This window comes from Leucopleurus acutus (genome assembly GCF_964270905.1).
Source record: "Leucopleurus acutus genome assembly, chromosome: 11".
Lineage (NCBI taxonomy): Eukaryota > Metazoa > Chordata > Mammalia > Artiodactyla > Delphinidae > Leucopleurus > Leucopleurus acutus.
Window position 1 is genome coordinate 97164300 of NC_139152.1, and position 7878 is coordinate 97172177.

General features: G+C 50.7%; 1 protein-coding gene across 3 annotated transcripts in view; it reads right to left on the reverse strand.

The window, feature by feature from the left end:
• TCF20 (transcription factor 20) overlaps positions 1–7349 on the reverse strand; it is a 95941-nt gene extending 88592 nt beyond the window's left edge. For 2 of the 3 annotated variants that reach the window (XM_082849707.1, XM_082849705.1), the window contains exon 1: positions 7077–7149. The gene's annotated coding sequence lies outside the window, so the exon portion shown is untranslated. Of the gene's footprint in view, positions 1–7076 lie in introns of all 3 variants that reach the window. The other variant, XM_082849706.1, reaches the window with a different exon arrangement.
• Between the last annotated feature and the right edge of the window lie 529 nt (positions 7350–7878).

A 7878-nucleotide genomic window follows, 5' to 3' on the forward strand; every position in this document is an offset into this window, starting at 1 on the left:
GAGTGGACAGATTCAAGTCGTACTATGGAAACAGCACTGACAGTAACATGGTGATGGATTAGATATGGAGGGTAGTGAGAGAAGAGGAGGAATGTGATTTGAGAGAGTGGGTAAATGGTAAAGCCACTTATGGAGAAGGGGGCAAATGGAGGAGAGTTTGAGGAATATGTGTTAGTTCTGGACTTACGAAGCTCAAGTTACTAGTGAGATACCCAAATGGCAGCGTCAAGCAGGAGTTGGAGGAGCTAGGGAAGGTCTGGCTGAAGGTATCAACATGCGGGTCATCAGCTTACCGGCAATCATCAAAGCCTAGGGATATCCGAGAGCACCCAGGGAGCAAGGGCAATGAAATAAGAGGGTCCAGAGAATGCCAACGGTTAAGCAGAAGAAGGGAGGAACGAGCCATAGAGGTGGGAAGAGATTGCTGAGACAAGACAAGCGCCTGGATGAGGAAGCGAATGGTCCTCTCTTGAGAAGCCTCCTGTGACCTTTCAAGTCAGGAGGACCTATCTTGGTACAGCACCATGTACTCCCCCCATCAGAGCACTTTCAATAGCCCTGTTTAGCTGCCCTTCTCTACTGAGCAGATATTGGAGGATGTAAAATCAACAGGATTGTCAGGAACCAGCCCCGCTCTAGACCGTATATTGGTACACGGTACAACGTGGAATGTTTGTTTAATGGACAACTACACTAACATTCACTGAGTGTCACCTATAGGTGGTGCACTCCACTATATACTTTTCCTATTTTAGTTCCTTTTCTCACCAGCCCTGAGGAAGATATATCTCCATTTTACAGACAAGGAAACTGTGGCTCAAGCAAAATGCCCAAGGTCACTCACTGCTAATAAGTGATGGAGCCAGACTGAGGCCACACATCCTCCTTCATATGCTCTGCTGTCTCCATGAACTTCCCATCACATGGACTTTCTATTGCAAGAATGTCCTCTCATATTACTGTCAAAGGGATACAAACCTGTCCCCAGGTAACTGACCCACCAGAGTACTAAGTCAGGAAAATGTCCAGGGAAGTAGTCCTGCTCAAGAATCCCTACTTTTTTTTTTTTTTTGCAGTATGCAGGCCTCTCATTGTTGTGGCCTCTCCCGTTGCAGAGCACAGGCTCCGGACGCGCAGGCCCAGTGGCCATGGCTCACGGGCCCAGCCGCTCCATGGCATGTGGGATCCTCCCGGACCGGGGCACGAACCCGTGTCCCCTGCATCGGCAGGCGGACTCCCAACCACTGCGCCACCAGGGAAGCCCCAAGAATCCCTACTCTTGTCAGGCACAGTGAACAATCTCCGGACTCCCAAAGTAATGCTTTATCTTAGGACGCTTCTAAATGTAGAAGTGAAACCTTCCCTGAAACTTGAGGTCTAGAGGTGAAAAACTTAGGACTGCTAGGGCCTTACCTCTTTTCAGTTCTAGAACTCAATTTTAGCCACATACCAGAAATTTCTCCCTACATCTAAAGGGCCTAATTTGAACTTCACAACTAATGCTGAATGTGGCAAAGAGCTTCTCCATGTCGTCCATTGTGGACCAAGATATAATCAGGGTGAGACTGTATCTCAGGGGGTCCAAAGAAACCAATATTACATAACTTTGTGAAAAGTTAACAGTAGTACTCTGCTTTCAAGATTGATGTACTGTCTTTTCCCTGACTTCTTAAGATTGCAACTACACAGGTTTCCTAAATGCATACATTAGCACCCAGAAGCTTCCTTTCTTTTTCTATTCAGGAGCAACTGTTAACTATCAACCCTCTGGTCAGAGCATGGGCTACGGTGGAAAGAACACTAGCCTCGCTGGCAAAGAACAGGGTCCTAGCCTTGACTGTCAGTGTAAAGCCGCATAACTCTGGGCAAGTCACCACCTTCTTGGCATCTTTCCTGAGTTGTAAAAGAAGTTGTAAAGTGCCAGACTAGGTTTCTTTCAGTTCTCTATATAACTCTACCAGAGAGCACAGAAAGGGTGGTTGAAGGTATGTAGGATGCCACTGGCTGGCTGGGAAAAGTGCGGAGGACGAACCCTCCTGGCTGTGGATTACGAAGCCTGTCTGACCTGCGCTGTTTCCTCTCCTGCCAGAGCCCCCACTCTCAGCCACCGGGGCTCCCCCCAGCAACTCCCTCCCCAACCCAAGGTCACCTGGGATCCTCCATCTGAAGCAATACCTAGTAGAGTGTCCTGCATACAGATATCACTAACTTTTGCTGGCTTCATTTGAAGCTTTAACAAAGTACAATGATTGTAACACCCCAATCCAACTCCTCAACAAAGAAACATAAACATAATGAAACGATGTTTCTAATAATGCCTAGCACTCATCAACTCAATAACAGATCTCTGGCTTTTTTTTTTTTTGGCCCCACGCGTGGCTTGTGGGATCATAGTTCTCCAACCAGGGATTGAACCGGTGCCCCCTGCAGTAGAAGCATGCAGTCCTAACCACTGGACCGCCAGGGAATTCCCTACACATCTCTTTTTTATGAGAACAATTTTAATAAAGCAGACACGTTCCTTTTTCTTACCCTTTATAAGGTACCACTAATGACCCCTCTTAAGTTCTTTTGAGCCAGGTCCCCATTCACAAAGCATAGATATAAACAGAGGGAAGACTTCAACCAACCCACTTCTACTCTTTGGATTAACTTCTCAAGATGCTCAGGACTAAAGGAAATTATTTACTTTGTTTAACGCCATTTTCATCCATCCCACAGATCAAGATTGACTGCCCTGCTGGCAGAAAACACTTCATAAGAGGGTACATCTTCATGACCACTCTGAAGCAGTATCCCTCAAGTCACTATCATATTGTCTTCTTATTCTCTTCATAGCTATTATCACCGCCAGACACTCTTACTTACTGTCTACAATCCCTCTCCAGAGCAGGCTCCTTCTCTACCTTGCTCACCACTGCATCTACCATGTTTAGAACAGTGCCTACAAAAGCTTGTTAATGAAAATTAGAACAGAGGACCTTAATCCATGTTTACAGATGTGATGTTCAAACATGGTAACCACCTTCCAATCAGGATGATGTTCAAGTGTTCCAGTGAACTTCCACCCTTTCCCACAGAACAGCTTACATATGCAGACTGCAACAAGGATATTTTCCCCTGTAGCTAATGTTTTCTCTTTCTTCCCCACAATGAAGCATCAGATAACAAGCCACAGATACACCAATAAGTCACTTTATAGTTCTTCTTCCTGCTGGGTCATGCACATTACGTACAAAGCAAACACAGCTCTAATGCAGAAAGTACTGATTGTGTTTGTTGCCAAGAGAATCTTTCCATCCATACTGCATGTACCATAGGTATTAAGAGAACTTTCAAAGCTACCTAATAATATAAAAAAACTATTCAGTCTAAGTGCAATGTGACCAAATCATGCTCTATAAAAGCCTTGATTTCACTATATTTCAAATGTATGATTTTTATGTACAGTATTGCTCCAATATAAATAGGGTTTTATTGTTTTGCTTTATTTTGTTACTCTCACCTCCACAAAAAGAAAATGAAGGCAGCCGAGTCAGAAGCCCCAGACAGATCTAACGAACACTAAGGTGCCTTGAACATAAGCCCCCGTGAGGAAGAGAGCTTAAGGCATACTGGGGAAAGGGTTGTCTTTTGTAAATATATCTTTTGAGTCCCATCTGGTCAAACTGAGAGCAGGCACCAGATAATGATTCCTGTGCATTGTAAACCAGTAGTAACACAGACAGGAAAAGAGATAGCCCCTTACCTATCCTATCACTCTTTGATCTGATAGAAGTTTTCAGCTCAAGATAGAACGACAGAATTGGGTATGAAAGAGAAGTTTTTAGATTAAATCTCAGGTGCACTGGCAAAATTGGCCAGGTACAGGGAAAGTGAAATTTTAGAAAACTCCCAGGGGTCACTAAACTATATGGCACAGTCACAAAAACCATCCTTTCCAGTATTTTGCCCGAGTCCAGATTTCAGATTCATTATAACTTAAAAAAAAAAAGAAGGGGGACACAGCAGGAAATTTGTATTCCAAAGCCAACCTACCACTGGCTGATTTGTGTCTTGAGCTGGCAGTGAGCTATAACAGACCTAGTAAAGACTCTGGAGCCAAGGGGAGGACGGTCACAATCAAACCCTGACTCTCATTAGCTCTATGACCTCTCAGGAAAAGGAGAGGTGATATATCTCTCAGGTCTGCTGGGTGGATTTTGCAAGGTAAGTTAAAATAGCTCGGACAGAACCTAGCATTCTGAGGTGTTTCTGGTTTTGTTTTTTAAAACGAATGTTAGCAACCTTTCCTCTCTTTCTGAAGAGAAGGTTGAACTCACCAGAAGTCCAAACCTAACTTCTTGGTCTACATTCATTACATTTTATGAAGGTTAAAAAAAAAAAAAAAAAAAAAGGTTGCAGAACCTAAAACCCACATCTCCTGACATCTTACCACCTTGGCAACCTTATCTCACATACGTAAACACAAACAAACTTTTACCTCTGTAAGAGTTTTATAAACTTTTTCCTCACATAAGTTACAACAAAAATGTAAATTAACGTGTGGTAACTGTTCACAATTTAAGTAACTATAAGGTTTTAAAAAGGCCACGTAAAACACAAGGTCATAATTCAAATACCAACATAGAATAAATTGTTTAGTTTTGGAAATTCCAAATGCTCAATCTTTATAGTCATATAAAAGTGTCTACCTATGTGACAGGCCTGATGTTAACATACAAGAAAAAGTCTACCAAGGCGTCTCCAAAGTCAGCATTATGAGCATCCCTCCCAATGCTGTGACCCTTTTTGAAACTGTTTGCACTGAATGAATAAAAAAGAGGTCCAAGAAAGACATATTACACCACATTAGGCACATGTCCTTCAAGCATCCCAGTACTAGAAATTTAAGACAAGCAAGACCAACATCTGAGGTCGGTCCAGAAGAACTAACCAGTCAAACGCAGGGCCTAAGGCCCTCACACACCATAAAATCAGTGAAACTGACTGGGGCTCTTCAGCATCTGAGAGGAAACGTCCAGCTCCCATTAAGGAATAAACTGGGGATGGGGATGCAAATAATTAGCGCACCCTGAGGTGACAGTTAACTCCACTAGCACACCACTTCACAGGCGATATTATGGAATTCCACTTTGTCCCTACTCTGAGAATACTAAAGCTGGAAACTTCAGAAGTTAGCCAAACACCAAACATCCCTTGAAAGAACTTTAAATAAGATCTCTCCACAGCACCCTGCAGAGAAAGATCTTGGAACTCCTAGGAGCCAACCAACACACACAGACCCAAACACACATTAGCCACAACTCCAAGGAGTCCGATGTTCTCTGAAAAACCTTTTTCCTGATAACTCCTTCTTGCAAAGAGAAAAAATACAAGGCACATTCAGCATAGGCCAGAATATTTCTGAGAAACACAGACCAGCATCTGGAATTTGAGGAAAAACTGCACACCGACCAAGTCTTACACTCTGTTGGAGAAGGAACACGCTGAAAACTAAAAAGTGAGACAGGCTTTTAAAAGCCAGGTAAGGGACAGCCTGCATTTCTCAGGAAGTCGCCTATGACTAAAACAAAAGCACAGATGGGGGCGGGCGGGGGGGGGGGACTACCTAAAACCCCTGTAATGTTTGACCTGAAGGAGAGTCTTCACTGAATGGATGAAAAAACTGGAGCCTTGGGGAGGTAGGTAACTTGGCCAAGGTTACAGTTTATTTGGTGGTAAAGCTAGAAGTAGATTCCTGGACCTCCAAGTCGAACTTCAGTGCAGTTTCCCACTTCACCAAGCTGCCACCCCATTTAAGACGTTTTATAAAGCTCCTCACTGAGGCAGTTAACATAAGGGTCCAATTATCATTCAAAGATCTGTCTGTTAGATAATAGCTCGAAAATTCCATCCATTTTACAGCATTTATCAGAGTCATCTAATCTTCGAGGGGGAAAAAAAGCAAAGAGGAAAGGGGGGGGGAAATCCCAATTTCTATCTGTTCCCTAAGGGCAAACTAAAGGGTTGCAGACAGTGCTAGTATCCACAACCACAAAAACAGGCAATAATCCCCACCCACGGGCCCAGGAAGTTGGCCCCTCCTCTGCACCGCCCGCCCCCCGCAACTCAGTAAATTCCACTCCCATCCAGGCGCACGAGAGATGTTCCACCTCCCGCCGCTGACAGAGCGGGCTGGGCCGCATTGGCCACTCTCCTTCCACCACCACTTTCCCCCACCCCAAAAAAGACGAGAAGCCTAGAGCACCACCGGGCCCCCAGAAGAGCGTTTGCTCGCACACGGGGACCACCGGATCAAACACCCCGCCCTGCTCACCGCGGCGGGGGAGGGGGAGAAAACCCCACGCAGGAAGTGTGTCCCGCGCTCCACTCCCCGCCCCCAGGGCCGGGACCTTGCGCCCTGCCAGCCGGTACCTGCCCTCCGCCCCCAACAGGCGAGAAGCAGCCGCGTCCACATGGCTTCAGGTGTTCACATGGCAATAAACGGGCCCCCGGCCCTCCCGTGGCAGGGGCGCGCTCCGGCGCCCCAGCTCCGCTCCCGCCCGCTAGCCCGCCCGGCCCCTCCCCAAGCCCGGCCCTCAGCCCGCCCGCCTCGCCCCCTGCGAAGCGGCGAGAGCCGCGGGATACCCGGGGCTGCCAGGGACCCCGGGGCGGGCAGCGCTGACCCCGCCGATCCCCGGGCACCGCCCGCTCACATCCGCCGCCTTTGCACCCGAGGCCGCGACGAGCAGGTACCTTCCCCCGGCACCCTCAGGCCAGGACCGGTGCCCAAGCCCGGCCAGACTCCCAGGCCGGCCCGAGACCCCTCAGCACCCTGATGCCAGGCCGGACCCTCTCCCCTCAACGCCCCGAGGCCAGGGCAGGCCGCTCCTCTCTGCACTCCCGGGTCGGGCCGGGCAGGGACAGTCGCCTCAGCAACCCGAGTCCCGGCCTCGGAGTCCTGGGGCTCAGCACTCCCAGGTCGGGCCGGGCAAAGACCTCTGCCCCCAGCCCCAGAGGCCAGACACCCGGCCTGGCCCTAGCTCCTCAACCCTGACCTCTGCCCCTCCCCCTCAGGCCCGGGCAGCGGTTACCTGTGGGAGCCCCCCGCCCGGTCCCTCGGCCTCGGCCGGGGGCGGGAGGGGAGGGAGCGGCGGCGGACGGCGCTGCGCGGGGTGGGGGTGGGGGAGCCTCCGCCGCCTCCAGCTCGGGCGCCGGGGCCGGCGGCGGGGCGGGCCGGGGCCGCGGCCCCTGGAGGCTCGCTCCGGCCCGCGCGCTCGCTCCCTGGTCAGGCGCGCCTCAGGGCGGGCTCTCCTGGCGGAGGCCGCGGCCGCCTCGCAGGGGCCGAAAGCGGCTCGGCTCGGGGTTTTTTCTCTCCATTCTCCCAACACACAGGAAATAACAGAGCGTCAGGTGACGGTTCGCGGCCAATCGAGAAGCTCCGGGCCGCGGCGCGCGGGCGGGCGGGAGGGCGCGCGGCGGGGGCGGGGCGGCAGGGGGCGGGGCCGGCGGGCGCGCGCGTGCCCACCCGCGTGCGGCGGCGCCGAGGCCTGTGCACGCCGGCCCGCAGGAGACATCCGCCCCGCGGCCGGGGTCGCGCGGGTGTCCCCTCGGCGGCCGGGGGGGATGTCGCGCGCGTCTCGCCGCTCGATCAGTGCCATCTTGGCCCGCAGCTCCCGGCCGTCCTGGGAGTGGCCGCGAGCCAACTTTCTGGGGAGTTGGTGGCCCGGAATCTCTCCTTGGGATTTCTAGAGTTCCCTGGAGCCGCCAAAGCCAGAATCGCATCTCTGTCAGCCTTGGGGAGCCCGCGGGCGAGGGCCCACTCTCCTCCCCGTAACCCGCTTAGTGGTGCCGGCTCCTGCCCGCCTAGCGCCCACCCGGCCCTGAGGCCTAGTG